We start from the raw sequence: 15,522 nt of genomic DNA on the forward strand, positions 1-15,522 counted from the left end.
AGGTAACAAAATTCATGGGGTACCTCCTAATATCGTGACGAACCTCCTTTTGCACGGCGTAGTGCATCAAGGCGACGAGGCATGGACTCCTCTAGTCTGGAAGTCCCCTTCAGAAATATTGAGCCATGCTGCTCTTATAGCCATCCATAATAGTGAAAGTGTTGCTGGTGTAGGATTTTCTGCACGAACTTATCCCCCGATTATATCTTATAAATGTTCGATGGGATTCATGTCGGGATATCTGTGTGGATAGTTTATTCGCTCGAATTGTCCAGAATGTTCTTCAAACCAGTCGCGAACTGCTGTCGCCCGGTGACATGGGGCATTGTCATATTTAAAAATTCCATAGTTGTTTGGGAACAAGTGGCCCAACATAACCATTTCCAGTCAATGGTCGGATCAGCTCGAGCAGAGGACTCAGTCAATTCCACGTACACACAGCGCACACCATTATGGAGCCAGCACCAACTTTCACTGTGCCTTGTTGAAGACTTAGCTCCATGGCTTCGTGGGGTCTGCGCCATACTCGACTCCTACCATCACCTCTTACCAACTGAAGCCGGGACTCGTCTGGCCAGGCCGTGGTTTCCCAGTAGTATAGGGTCCCACCGATATGGTCACGAGCACAGGAGAGGCGCTGCAGGCAATGTCGTGTCGCTGGCAGAATCAGTCGCGTCGGTCGTCTACTGCCAAAGCACACTGATGCCAAATTTCGCCTCGCTGTCCTAAATGATACGTTCGTCATGCGTCTCACATTGATTTCTGCGTTTATTTCACGCAGTGTTGCTTGTCTGTTAGCACTGACAACTCTGCGCAAGCGCCTCTGATCTCGGTTGTTAAGTGAAGGCCGTCTGCCACTGCATTGTCCGTAGTGAGAGGTAATACCTGAAATTTGGTATTCTCGGCACACTCGTGACACTGTGGATGTCGGAATATTGAATTTCCTAACGATTTCCGATATGGAATTCCCCATGCTACCAGCGACCATAATCATGTCAAAAACCTTTTCACATGAATGCACTGCCCTTTTATACCTTGTGTACGCGATACTACCGCCGTCGCAAACCAGGGCCGACCAGGGTGAAGGTATGAAGCTGCGAAACCTGGTACCCAACCTTACACCACTGGCTCCGGAAAGTCGATTTCACCCCTTCGGTCCTCTTCTGTGAGAAAGTGTTCGCTCTTACACATGACGCACCCAATTGGGTTGGGATTGTGTTGTTTGGGGGAAGACACCAAACAGCAAGGTCATCGGTCTCATAGGTTTAGGGAAGGATGGGGAAGGAAGTCGGCCGTGCCCTTTCAAAGGAACCATCGCGGCATTTGCCTGGAGCGATTTAGGGAAATCACAGAAAACCTAAATCAGGATGGCCCAACGCGGGATTGAACCAACGTCCTCCCGAATGCGAGTCCAGTGTGCTAACCACTGCCCCACCTTCTCGGTACAACCCAACTGGTATAGGCTTCATAGCAAAGCGGATGTAAATTATAATACCGATGTGTAACGCTGAAACGTCCCCTTAGTAAAATTTCTGAATTACTGTGCTGATAAACCTCTTACATTATTTACTTTTCAAACAGCTGAGCAAAACTGAACGTACTCAAACATTCACTAAAGTGACACATAATATTTTTAGCGCAACGCAATCTGACTTTCAAAAATCCCTACAAAACAATGGCCCTGACTAACATTAACCCATACCTTTCACAAATCACTTACCTAACCAAAAATCTTCGTTACTCGAACTACTGCAATTTAGCGAGCGCCACTACTGCCTGCTAAATAAAAGATTCAAACTACTGAAGGCACTAACTACTAATAGGCATAATTAGCAAATGAAAGATTTTGATTGAGAACAAACAATGTATTTACCTTACTAGTGTTCAAAAGTCATAATACATATAGCAGTTCATGACATCCAGTCTTACAAATTTCGAAACTCCGCCATCTCTCTCCCCACATCCACCACTGCTTGTGGCTCACCTCCAACTGCGCAACGCTATGCACTGTTCACATCCAGCTGCCCAACACTACAATGGCAGACAACAATGCAAACTAGCCACAGACTGCACACAGCACAGACAGAGATTTTCATACAGAGCGCTACGTGGCGGCGGCGTTACCAATATAAGAACCTAAACAGCCTACTTACAACGCCATGAGATTAAACTGTAGAATTCCATTTTATTTTGAAATTTATTTTCCCTTCTGTGCACATCGAAGTGGCCAACAAGAGCAGCAGGCCTAGAGATACGGGCCGACAAAAAAAAAAAAAAAAAAAAAAAAAAGCCTCTCAGCACTGTGGGACTTAACATCTGAGGTCATCAGTCCCCTAGAGCTTAGTACTACTTAAACCTAACTAACCTAACGACATCACACACATCCATGCCCAAGGCAGGATTCGAACCTGTGACCGTAGCAGTTACGTGGTTCCAGACTGTAGCGCCTAGAACCGCACGGCAGGCCCCACTCCATTCGCCTGATATCTTCTATTTCAAGGTACTCCTCCACGATGGCAGCTCGATGAGGCTGTGCGTTATCATCCATCACGAGGAAGATGGGACCAACTGCACCTCTGAAAAGGCGGACATACTGGTGCAAAATGACGTTCCGATACACCAGACCTGTTACAATTCTTCTGTCAAAGACATGCAGGGGTGTACGTGCACCAATCATAATCCCACCCCACACTATCAAATCACGACCTCCATACAGGTCCCTTTCAAGGACATTGAGGTGTTGGTATCTGGTTCCTGGTTCATGCCAGATGAAAACCCGGCAGAAATCACTGTTCAGGATATACCTGGACTCGTCTGTGAACATAACCTGGGACCACTGTTCCAATGACCATGTACTGTGCTCTTGACACCAGGCTTTACGTGGACTCCTGTGACCAGGGGTCAGTGGAATGCACCTTGCAGGTCTCCAGGCAAATAAACCATGTCTGTTCAGTCGTCTGTAGACTGTGTGTCTGGAGACAACTGTTCCAGTGGCTGCACTAAAGTCCCGAGCAAGGCTACCTGCAGTTCTCTGTGGCCTCTGCGGGGACTGATGGTGAGATATCGGTCTTCTTGTGGTGTTGTACACTGTGGACGTACCATACTGTAGCGCCTGGACACGTTTCCTGTCTGTTGGAATCGTTGCCATAATCTTCAGATGACACTTCGTGGCACGTGGAGGGCCCGTGCTACCTTCCCGGCGGGGTCAGGGATTTTCTCTGCCTCGTGATGGCTGGGTGTTGTGTGATGTCCTTAGGTTAGTTAGGTTTAAGTAGTTCTAAGTTCTAGGGGACTTATGACCATAGATGTTAAGTCCCATAGTGCTCAGAGCCATTTGAACCATTTTGAACCCGTGCTACGTCCTGCTGTGTTAGACCAGCCTCCAGTCGCCGTAGTATTCAGCCCCCCATAACGTCATGAATATGTGTTCTTTGAGCCGTTTTCAACACACAGTCACCATTAGCACGTCTGAAAACGTCTGCATACTTACTCGCTGCACCGTACTCTGACATGCACCAACACATCTCTGAATATGTGGACTGCTGCCAGCGCCACCGTGCGACGACCACAGGTCAAATTCACCGTACGGTCATACCCGGAAGTGATTTAAAGCCGCAAACCGCCCACCAGAGCGTTGTTTCACCATGTATCACCATTATCCTTAATTTATGAGTATGAGTGTATGTAAACTGAAGGAGAGGGGAGAAAGGAAAGGGAAGGGGAAGGTGTCTGTTCTTTCGTACATGTCCAGAAGAACAGACATCACGCTTTCATATAACTGATTTGCCTCGATGGGCAAGGAATGCACCACATTCAGAGCGAATGCACAATTACATCCGACCTCATGTGGGAATCCCCAAGTAGTGAGAATGGAGGACATGGACAGGGACTGTAGATAGTGGCGCTAGGTGGGAATGTGAGTTGACCGAGATAGACCGCGCACTTGTGGTTAACTCTGTGTCCGGGTGGCGCAATGGTTAACGCAACTACCTACAAGCAGGACATCCCAGTCCGGCACACATTTTCACTCGTTGTCGCTGATGCCGCATAAAGTACTGATGCAGCTGACACCAATAATCCCTTCCCCTTCCTTTCCTTTCTCCCCACTCCTACAATTTACATAATATGTATCACAGCTGCGGATTCTACGTGGTGTCTGTTTTTTTCTGACATGTCCAAAAAATAGACATCAAGCTTCATATAACGATACATGTATTATACACTAAATCATTACTGTAATTACACTACTGGACATTAAAATTACTACTCCAAGAAGAAATGCAGATGATAAACGGGTATTCATTGGACAAATATATTATACTACAACTGACATGTGATTACATTTTCACGCAATTTGGGTGCATGGATCCTGAGAAATCAGTACCCAGAACAACCACCTCTGGCCGTAACAACGGCCTTGATACACCTGGGCATTGAGTCAAACAGAGCTTGGATGGCGTGTACAGGTACAGCTGCCCATGCAGCTTCAACACGATACCACAGTTCATCAAGAGTAGTGACTGGCGTATTGTGACGAGTCAGTTGCTCGGCCACCATTCACCAGACGTTTTCAATTGGTGGGAGATCTGGAGAATGTGCTGGCCAGGGCAACAGTCGAACATTTTCTGTATCCAGAAAGGCCCGTACAGGACCTACAACATGCGGTCGTGCATTATCCTGCTGAAATGTAGGATTTCGCAGGGATCGAATGAAGGGTAGAGCCACGGGTCGTAACACATCTGAAATATAACGTCCACTGTTCAAAGCGCCGTCAGTTCGAACAAGAGGTGACCGAGACGTGTAACCAATGGCACCCCATACCATCACGCCGCGATGTCGCCAAACACAGATGCGACCATCATGATGCTGTAAACAAAACCTTGATTCATCCGAAAAAATAACGTTTTGCCATTCATGCACACAGGTTCGTCGTTGAGTACACTATCGCAGGCGCTCCTGTTTGTGATGCAGCGTCAAGGGTAACCGCAGCCATGGTCTCCGAGCTGATAGTCCATGCTGCTGCAAACGTCGTCGAACTGTTCGTGCAGATGGTTATTGTCTTGCAAATGTCCCCATCTGTTGACTCAGGCATCGAGACGTGGCTGCACGATCCGTTACAGCCATGCGGATAAAATGCCTGTCATCTCGGCTGCTAGTGATACGAGGCCGTTGGGATCCAGCACGGCATTCCGTATTACCCTCCTGAACCCACCGATTCCATATTCTGCTAACAGTCATTGGATCTCGACCAATGCGAGCAGCAATGTCGCGATACGATAAACCGCAATCGCGATAGGCTACAATTCGACCTTTATCAAAGTCGGAAACGTGATGGTACGCATTTCTCCTCCTTACACGAGGCATCACAACAACGTTTCACCAGGCAACGCCGGTCAACTGCTGTTTGTGTATGAGAAATCGGTTGGAAACTTTCCTCACGTCAGCACGTTGTAGGGGTCGCCACCGGCGCCACCCTTGTTTGAGTGCTCTGAAAAGCTGATCATTTGCATATCACAGCATCTTCTTCCTGTTGGTTAAATTTCGCGTCTGTAGCACGTCATCTTCGTGGTGTAGCAATTTTAATGACCAATAGTGTATAAATTACATAAGCAAACTTTCCTTGTGAATCAGTCTATTTACTAGTGAAAACCGTATCAAAACCCCTGCAGTAGCTCATGAAATCAGCCTTGACATATAGCCAGAAAAACGCTGCGGGGGACTTTAATTTTACTATGAATGATGATAGAACAATGATGTTAAAGTTATTTGTGTTCCTTGGATTGTTTCTTAACATAATGTGCCTGACACTTCAGTGTGACGTAGAGTGGCTGGTCCGTGCAATACGTTGCGTCACCAACAAAGTACATACACCTGCATACGTAATTCCAGTTTTTATCTTTTGGAATGGTGGCAGCTGAGTTGGGCGCGGCTGCGGCTGCAGCCACGCGTCTAGAATGCGACCGCAGCAGACGGGCCCCACCGCGCCTTCTGCCAGCCATCGCTCACCAAGGACAGACTTTCATGGCCCATAAATAACCCGAAACACCACCACAAAACGGCTGCTCGACAGTCGCTCGTGGCAAAATGAGGTGCGCAGTTCAGGAACACCGCCTCTGCCAGTCGCGTGTCCGAATCTTTGCCGACGTTAACAGGCACAAAACAAGGAAAGAAAGTTAGGTTCTTTTGTTTCCGTTGAGCATCCTTTGTCCAGGATTACGTACTAGAATTCGTCCCTTACATGTGCAGCGATCATATTCTAGGGGTGCTGGTGGAATGACACATCTGTTGTGAGATCTCTAGCCCTTGTCGTATGCAGCCCCTACCCAATACGATTTCTCACTTATAGAGTGGCTGGTTGCGTGTGTCTAACATCCATTATGACGCTCATGAAATGCTTATGACTAAGGGTATGTGATTGTTACCTACTGTTTCGGTTCGTGTGCCTACGAAATGACTGGTTCTTTTTTCAGCAACGGATATAAATCAAACAACAGGAATACGGGTAGCTGGTACCACATGCACGGCGTGATATATACTAGGGTCTCTAGGAAGGTTGCCGATAAAACCATCCTTTTTTCACAGAGAACAAAACTGCTTCTCTCAATTCGATGTGAGTGGTGACCACAACAGCCTGTTTGCTGTTGGCTAAGGGCACTGAAGTGATACTTTGTTTCGCCTACAACGAGGTCATTTGAGACGGAGCACAAGTTTGGACTCGGGAAGGAAATAGGGCGTTTCCTTGTCTAAGGAATCCACCTAGTATATGCATTAAATAATTTAGGAAATCGACGGAAAACCTAATCTGGTTCGCCGGACGGGGATTTGAAGTGCCGTCCTCCCGAATGCCAGTTGCGCCACCTGGCTCGTGTGCACGAAGAGACGAGGGTTAGTGCCTAATGTCTAATCTTGGAAGCAATGAGATTAGAAATCAGGCGTGGACGTATTGAAACCGTCATCAAATGTGATTCCCGAAAAGATTAATCTGTTTTAGATTTGAAACTTTGGACGTACTCTCGCTCAGTCACGTTGACAATGGCTTGGCATGGAAGACGTCAAAACACTTTGTACGTCACAACCAGCGCACCCTACTGCTCCGCGTAGGAAACAAGATCATTTTTTTATCAGTTAAAACGCCTTTTGTAAGTAGGCTGTTTAGTTTTTTTTATTGGTAACACCACGTAGCGCTCTGTATGAAAATCACTGGCTGTGCTGTGTGCAGTCTGTGGCTAATTTGCATTGTTGTCTGCCATTGTAGTGTAGGGCAGCTGGATGTTAACAGCGCGTTGCGTGGCGCAGTTGGAGGTGAGCCGCCAGCAGTGGTGGATGTGGGGAGAGAAATGGCGGAGTTTTGAAATTTCTAAGACTGGATGTCATGAACTGCTATGTATTTTATGATTTTTCAACACTATTAAGGTAAATGCATTGTTTGTTCTCTATCAAAATCTATCATTTGCTAACTATGCCCTTTCAGTAGTTACTGCCTTTAGTAGTTTGAACCTTTTATTTAGCTGGTAGTAGTGGCGCTCGCTATTTTGCAGTAGTCCGAGTAACCAAGATTTTTGTGAGGTAAGTGATTTGTGAACCGTATAGGTTAATGTTAGTCAGGGCCATTCTTTTGTAGGGATTTTTGAAAGTCAGATTGTGTTGCGCTAAAAATATTGTGTGTCAGTTTAGTGTTGATCAGAATAAGTAAATAGAGTAATATCTAAGTACGTTTAGTTTTGCTCAGCTGTTTGAAAAGCAAATAATGTAAGAGGTTTACCAGCACAGCAATATCATTAATTTTTCTAAGGGGACATTTCATATGGCGACCCTGCCAGGATACCTCACTGGAATCTTCTGATTTTGTTCTTGTGGTTTGTGTAATTAGTGTAGCCATTGTTTATTGCTAGCGCATAATAATAGAGAGAATTTCCTTTGTACTTGTAGTTTTCACTCTTGTACAGTAAAACAGTTGTGGCATGCATGGTGATTTGCACCAAGCATTTCACAGCTGCGCTTGCAATTAACGAGATATTATTTTCAATGCTATGTTAATGTGTTCTCTTATTTTTGCTCTTCAAATTGTGCTTTTCTGTGTTATCGTGTGAAATATTGTGACAATAATGGCGTGTGAAAAACGTATTACTAGGCTCCAAAGTAAACTGAGAAATGACAGTGAAGACGAAAGCAGTGTGTTAGCGCCAGCGTGTAGTGAATTAACTAATGTTCAAAGTAGTAATTTGGTAATTGTGCATAGGGAAATGGAGTGGGCTGCAAATAATGGTGTAGGCAGTGAAATAATTAGTGAACAGGGAAGCGTTATCGATCGTTCGGTCGGTAACAGCTTGCCTCAGGAATCCGAAATGACAGGACACGATCTTGCAAATACTGAAGATTCAGGTTTTGCGTCCTTGCCGTTTTCTCAAATAAGTCAAGACACATTTTCTGCTTTTGAAAATGCGAATATTGGCGGTTCAAATGCATTGCCAAATAGCACTGAGGAACATGTTTCAGACACCAGTGCATTGTTATTACAATTAATGCAACAAATGGGACAAAAGCTTCAAAAGTTAGACACAATGGAACAAAATCTTCAAAAGTTAGACACAACGGAACAAAATCTTCCAAAATTAGACACAATGGAACAACACCAGAGACAAACACCTGAACATTTACGACATATTGTTTTGACAGGACGTTGTAAAGATGACATTGAAGCTTTTCAGGGAATGTTACAGGAATTGGAAATTGAAGCTGACAATCGCGGAATGCGAAAACAGGAACAGAACAATTACAGGTCACATTCGTCACAATTCCGTGATGAAAGAAATAATAACTGGACACGACAAGGCTATTCTCACAACACAAATCGTGTACCGAAACAGACACCACCCATATGACAACCGTTGGCAGAGTAGTAATAATTGCAGGGAAAGGTCACCTCTCCGCAGTAGTGACTATCATAGAGACAATCAGAGAAACAGACAATATGGGAACCAAAATAATTATTATCAAGAGAGACAGAATAACTTTAGACACAACGGTCCAGCGCGCAGTTGCGATTCAGGGAGAAATTCTCCACTGCATGACCGACAAGAAAGAAACTATGGAATCTACCAACATGACGACAGACGATATGATCGTAACGACAGACCTGAATTGCATCAGAAGTGGCGGAATTCAAACAGGGCGAGGCCCTCTCGACAAGGTGAATTTGTAGAAGTTAGGTCTCCAAATCCTAATAACAATGCATGCCAACAAAGAAGCAGACAATGACTCGCACCACAGGCAGCCACATGCGCCAGCTGGCTCAGAGAAAAATAAGATACACGCTAACCATGAGAAAAATTTTAGCATTCCTTACCGACGTATACAACATGATAATTGCATTGAAGTTGAAACTCTGCGCACTAGAAATGGTAAAAGATTGCACCACATTTCGCATGTAAAACTGTTTATTGAAAGATAATCTGTTTTTTAACTTAGTCTTAAAATTTTTCACTTCACGTTACTAGTACTCTTCGTCAGACTTAGAAACTCTTAACATGCAACAATGTTTGAAGTTAAATATGCAGTCAAGAACCTAGGGAACTTACTTAGACAAGTAATTATGAATGCATTGTCAGAGTGAACAGACGACACAGTTTGATATTTGTACATTCTTCCTTGTTAGTTGCACGATTACGTAACGAATATACGGCTTACATATACGACACTTCCACAGAGATTATCTTACAACAAGACGCACAGTTTAGCGCTACAGCACACGTATTTGAGTGATTAATTTTGTACTTAAAACATTTATTTTTAAAGATATTTGAAGTACAATGATACAAAGGTTTTCCGTGATACATTTCATTCCATTGCTGTAATCTGTAAGACCTGAGGGTATAATTACATTAATCCTCAAGGGGGTACACACTTCCGTTGTGTATCGTGTGTTTGGCAAGCACAAGGAGCCCTAGCTAATATAGTATTTGCTTATACAACTTTACACCTCGGTACCATGTTTCTCTAACACAGAATTACACAGCTATCTGATTATTTAACTGAGAGAGACAAACATTTATTTTACTACATCAGTGACAGATGTTTACGTAATTACACCGTTGGATAACTTCACACTTACGAAATTGTATTTTGTCTGTACTTTGTGAACTCTTCATATTTTTTCAGAACCACTGTGATACTCTGAGAGCTTTGAATGACGTATTTGGTATGGGATCATGATTTTTAAAGTACGTTTGAGGTAGATAACACTTTTGAAATGAGCAGAGAATTTTTTTTTAGGTTTTAAAATATTCAGAAAGCTACAACGATTTTGAGATGTGATTGATCTGTTATGATGTTATTATTACGACGACGATGTGTATTATGCTGTTGAGGTATGTTTATGATCAATGAGATGATGCTATATGAGGAATCTGATTATGCTATGTATTTATTATGATGAAATATTGAAGACGTGTTGATGCATATGTATATGTGTAATAAGGTAAGAAATAAGGAGTAGTGGTTGGGGACTCTGACTTGTGAAAAAGGATGATGGAAACCAAGAATCGTACTTTAAAAGAGTTATGAAATGTGTGTAAATGCGTGAATGTATCACAATGCCGCCGAAAATTTTTTGGACACTATTATTTTTAAAGGATTTTGTTTCTACACATTTGTAACGCAAATTCTCAACCTGTGAAATTTTGTATGAGACTGTCACTGTAGTGCAAACTGGTGTCGTAAATATTTGGGTACGAAAGTTAAGTGACCACCTTCACGTAATGTGTCGTGGGCACCCAGCTGCGCGACAGTGGCATGGAAAAAAGCCATTAGTGTGTGCCTTTCAGAGGCACAGGTGGAGAAAAAAGGAGGCCATTATCCTCGCTATTGACATTTCTTTGTAGAAAGCATCGCAAATACGACACGCTCAAACTTGAAAACATGATTACACTGTAGAGTTCCTAATTTATGATATTTACTGAAATGAAATGATGAGAAACATTTCATGTCTATTGTCTTGATTATTGAAAGACTGTTTACTGCATTATGAAATACCATATGGCTAGTGAATGACGTTTCACGCCTTGCTTTGCCTATTTTGTTTAATATCTAGTTTCTAGCTGCACTGCAGCATTGGTTAAAATAAAATTTATTAGATGTATTAATATCACTATTTTCTGTCTACAGACCCAGTAAAGAATACGTTTATGATGTACTTTCTTAGAAAAAAGAGCACAAATAATCATTTCCCTACACAGGATTTGCATACATAATTTTCTTTTCAACTACTTGGTAATATTTCTCGTAGAATAAGTTGTGGTGCACCACTTTAATTACATAGACATTAAGATGTGAATATACATTTCCCTTGTCTGCATTGTTGTCTTTAGTGTAATATTTTTTCTGCTTGAGCTTTGTCATGTTTAGATATAAGTTACTACATTTGCTGCTGCTGTTTGCCAGGCATAGTGCTACTAAATTTCACTTTGTATTACTCTGTTAAGCTAGTTTTCCTACTGATTTATTTTTCTTGTTGCTGCACATTGGCTCATATTAGTTGTAATGTTGCATTTCTTGGTAATTTAGATTTACCGTAGCTTGCTTTGCCAATTTCCATTTTTTTGGTCATTGCTGTTTGTGTTAATATGTTATGTGTTGCTGCATTGCCTCGTCCCTTAGCTTAGCATCTGAGCTCAGTAGATTTAAGTTAGCTTAAGAGGGGGTAGACTATATAAGAGAATGAGTTGCGATGAATTGTAAGAAATGCATTGAGAAGTTATACGAAAAAAGTACAGAAAGCAGGTATAGATAGGACTTTTTAGGAATAATGATGAACGAAGGGAGATCTCCAAGACAAAAAAGGTTTTATTTGCAAAATACTGCAGTACCAAATGGTACACTGAAAACAAACCCTGTCCTTTCCCCCCGTGTTATTCTGCTATGTGTATGTGTACTCTTGTATATTTGTGTTTTTCCTGTCTTTATGTGATTAGCTAATAAGATTTATGTTGTAGAATTTTTCAAATACGATGTTATTTTCTTCGTAAAGATGTCTACACATTATTAATTCTGTTCTGTTGCAATGCTCATGTGTGAAATTAATGTTTCAAAAACTATTCTCATTGTTTTATATATTTACTTATGTCATAATTCCTGTAACACTTATGTGTATGTTTATTTCTATTCTTTGTAAAGCCTGTGTTACTACAAATGTTATCTATATTGTTATGTTTTTTAATGATGTGTTTTGTACCTTTGTTATTGTATTCTTATGTTATAAAATTGTAATTGACACCATTTCATCAAATTAAGTAACTTGTAAGTTACATTTCACTGCACACGTTTCTGTTGGTCATAGTATGTGGACAATATGTGAGAAGTAGGGGCTGTTAGTGTTTGCACGTGTGTTAGTAATTCAGCAAGGGACTGGATAACAGCATTGCTGGTTCTAGGGACAATTCCAAAAACTTTGTGAGTGCACAAGTTGCGGTTATGGACTTGCTATATTATCTGCAAGACTCTTCAATGGTGATTCTGCACCTGCACAGTCACAACAAATGGCTGCTGGTCATCTCTACAAGGACTACAGTGGGTCTACACCTTTGCTGACTCACCAGTACCATTATTTCTACAAGGACTGCAGTGGGTCTGCACCTCTGATGGCCCACCAATACCACAATCTCTACCAGGACTACAGTGGGTCTGCACCTCTGGTGGCCCACCAATACCGTAATCTCTACCAGAACTACAGTGGGTCTGCTCTGTGATGACCTGCCTACCAATATTCTTCAAAGCTTCAACTGATTCTGCAGTGGGTTTGCTCTGTTGTGGCCCATTACTTGTCTGCATGTCAAGAGTCAGCACTGTCATTCCGTTGAAAGGACAACACTACTTCTTCAATACTGCATGGAAATCCACTACTTACGTGTGCATTTTCTTTTACTGCTCAGACATTGAGAAAAACACTGCTATTTTACTAGGATGAACGATCAGGACTGTCTTTATGGACTGTGAGTAAATTTTAGCTTTTGACCAACATTGTATTAATAAGTGTGTGCATTTGATATCTTCGTTATTGTAATTATGAAAAATTTTATCAAATCATTATTGGCCACTGCCCAAAACAATTTGTAAAATTTTTTGTGGGGAACATGGGGGCTATGTAAGTAGGCTGTCTAGGTTTTTATATTGGTAACGCCTCGTAGCGCTCTGTATGAAAATCACTGGCTGTGCTGTGTGCAGTCTGTGGCTAGTTTGCATTGTTGTCTGCCATTGTAGTGTTGGGCAGCTGGATGTTAACAGCGCGTAGCGTGGCGCAGTTGGAGGTGAGCCGCCAGCAGTGGTGGATGTGGGGAGAGAAATGGCGGAGTTTTGAAATTTGTAAGACTGGATGACATGAACTGCTATGTATTTTATGATTTTTCAACACTATTAAGATAAACACATTGTTTGTTCTTTATCAAAATCTTTCATTTGCTAACTATCCCTATCAGTAGTTACTGCCTTTAGTAGTTTGAATCTTTTATTTAGCTGGCAGTAGTGGCGCAAGCTGTATTGCAGTAGTTCGAGTAACCAAGATTTTTGTGAGGTAGGTGATTTGTGACACGTATAGGTTAATGTTAGTCAGGGCCATTCTTTTGTAGGGATTTCTGAAAGTCTGATTGCGTTCCGCTAAAAATATTGTGTGTCAGTTTAGTGTTGATCAGAATAAGTAAGGAGAGTAATGTCTGAGTACGTTCAGTTTTGATCAGCTGTTCGAAAAGCAAATAATGTAAGAGGTTTACCAGCACAGCAATTTCATTAATTTTTCTAAGGGGACGTTTCACTTTTTACACACTGCAATTGAATGTAATTGTGTAATGCCAAGAGTCGTTTCGCCTTTATTAACAAGTCAGCAGCAATGGGTGTCTTAGAACAGGTCTCTTAAATAGGCGGCTGGGCGAGCACGATCGAACACTCTCGCTCGCCGCCAAACTGGAGAGTAGCTCTTTTAAAATCGATGAAAAGGAGCATTATGGCCGAGTTAGCAACTTCAAAGCGAAGGTCGCTATCAATTTATAACAGGTCAGTGAAGGATGCTTATCAATAGTTAGAGCATGTGGACCTGCAGTGTGACAGACAGTTCAGTGATAAGTTTCATAATAAAACAAGTTTTTTAGACTGGTATTAATTTTTTCTTCACCACAAATTCCCACAACCTTACAATTTTGCATCTACGGTTATGTTGATATTTGTGTGAATAATGTTTTCCACAATGAAGGGAACGAAATCTACCCATAGAAGCTCATTGACAGCCATCACTTTAAAATCTTATCTTCGAATTAGCAGTGCTCAGAAAGTTTTAGCATGCATTAATGCTTCAGTGAAGAGCAAAATAAGTAGTGTTCTTTAAAATACAGTGTTTCTTTGTTCAACTTGTGAATAAAATAGTAACTAAGTACATGTTGCTGTAAATTTAAGCTTCATCCGGAAACGATATTCGTCATAAGGTTGCATCACCCATAACAAAGATCATGTTTCGTACTGAGCTGCCTCGTGTTCTTTGCCGCACCAATTAAAAGAATTGTGAGTTTCATTTCTTTGTTTTTTTCTCATCAATGCAACAAATTTGCCACGAAAGCCATTAATTAGCCATCGTGAGGCAATACATCTCCGTAGAACTATTAACGGCCGTAGAATAGAGTCGTTGACAAGTTTCTGGTGGTGAGCAGCCTTGTTCGGAGTCCTCCTCCCCATCGCTTTCCTTTACTCGCCCTGTGCCGGCGAGTTGCTCACTGCAGAGGCGTGAGCTCGAGCCAGTTCGCATGAGCAAATCGGTGAACACGTCTGTCCTAGAATGTTACACTGTGTTGGCTTACAGATATTGGTTTCACATTTAAAACAATGCACATACAAATTTTAACGTAAAATGCAAGGGTACGCAGAATTTAAAGTACAAGGTGATCAAAAAGTCAGTATAAATTTGAAAACTTAATAAACCACGGAATAATGAAGATAGAGAGGTAAAAAGTAGCACACATGCTTGGAATGATATGGGGTTTTATTAGAACAAAAAAAATTCACAAAATGTCCGACAGATGGCGCGTGAAAGATCTCTTGCGCGCGTTGTTTGGTGATGATCGTGTGCTCAGCCGCCACTTTCGTCATGCTTGGCCTCCCACGTCCCCAGACGTCAGTCCGTGCGATTATTGGCTTTGGGGTTACCTGAAGTCGCAAGTGTATTGTGATCAACCGACATCTCTAGGGATGCTGAAAGACATTTCCTGTAAAGAAAATCATCTTTGATTTGTCTTACTTTGTTACGCTAATTATTGCTATTCTGATCAGATGAAGCGCCATCTGTCGGACATTTTTTGAACTTTTGAATTTTTTTTAGTTCTAATAAAACCCCATGTCATTCCAAGCATGTTTGCCAATTTGTACCTCTCTGTCTACATTATTCCGTGATTTATTCAGTTTTCAAATTTATACTGACTTTTTGATCGCCTGGTATGTCTCATTTGTCGAAGACTGTACTGCTTTCCTTCATTTACGAATCCAGCACTG

The sequence above is a fragment of the Schistocerca americana genome, chromosome X (assembly GCF_021461395.2).
Source record: "Schistocerca americana isolate TAMUIC-IGC-003095 chromosome X, iqSchAmer2.1, whole genome shotgun sequence".
NCBI lineage: Eukaryota > Metazoa > Arthropoda > Insecta > Orthoptera > Acrididae > Schistocerca > Schistocerca americana.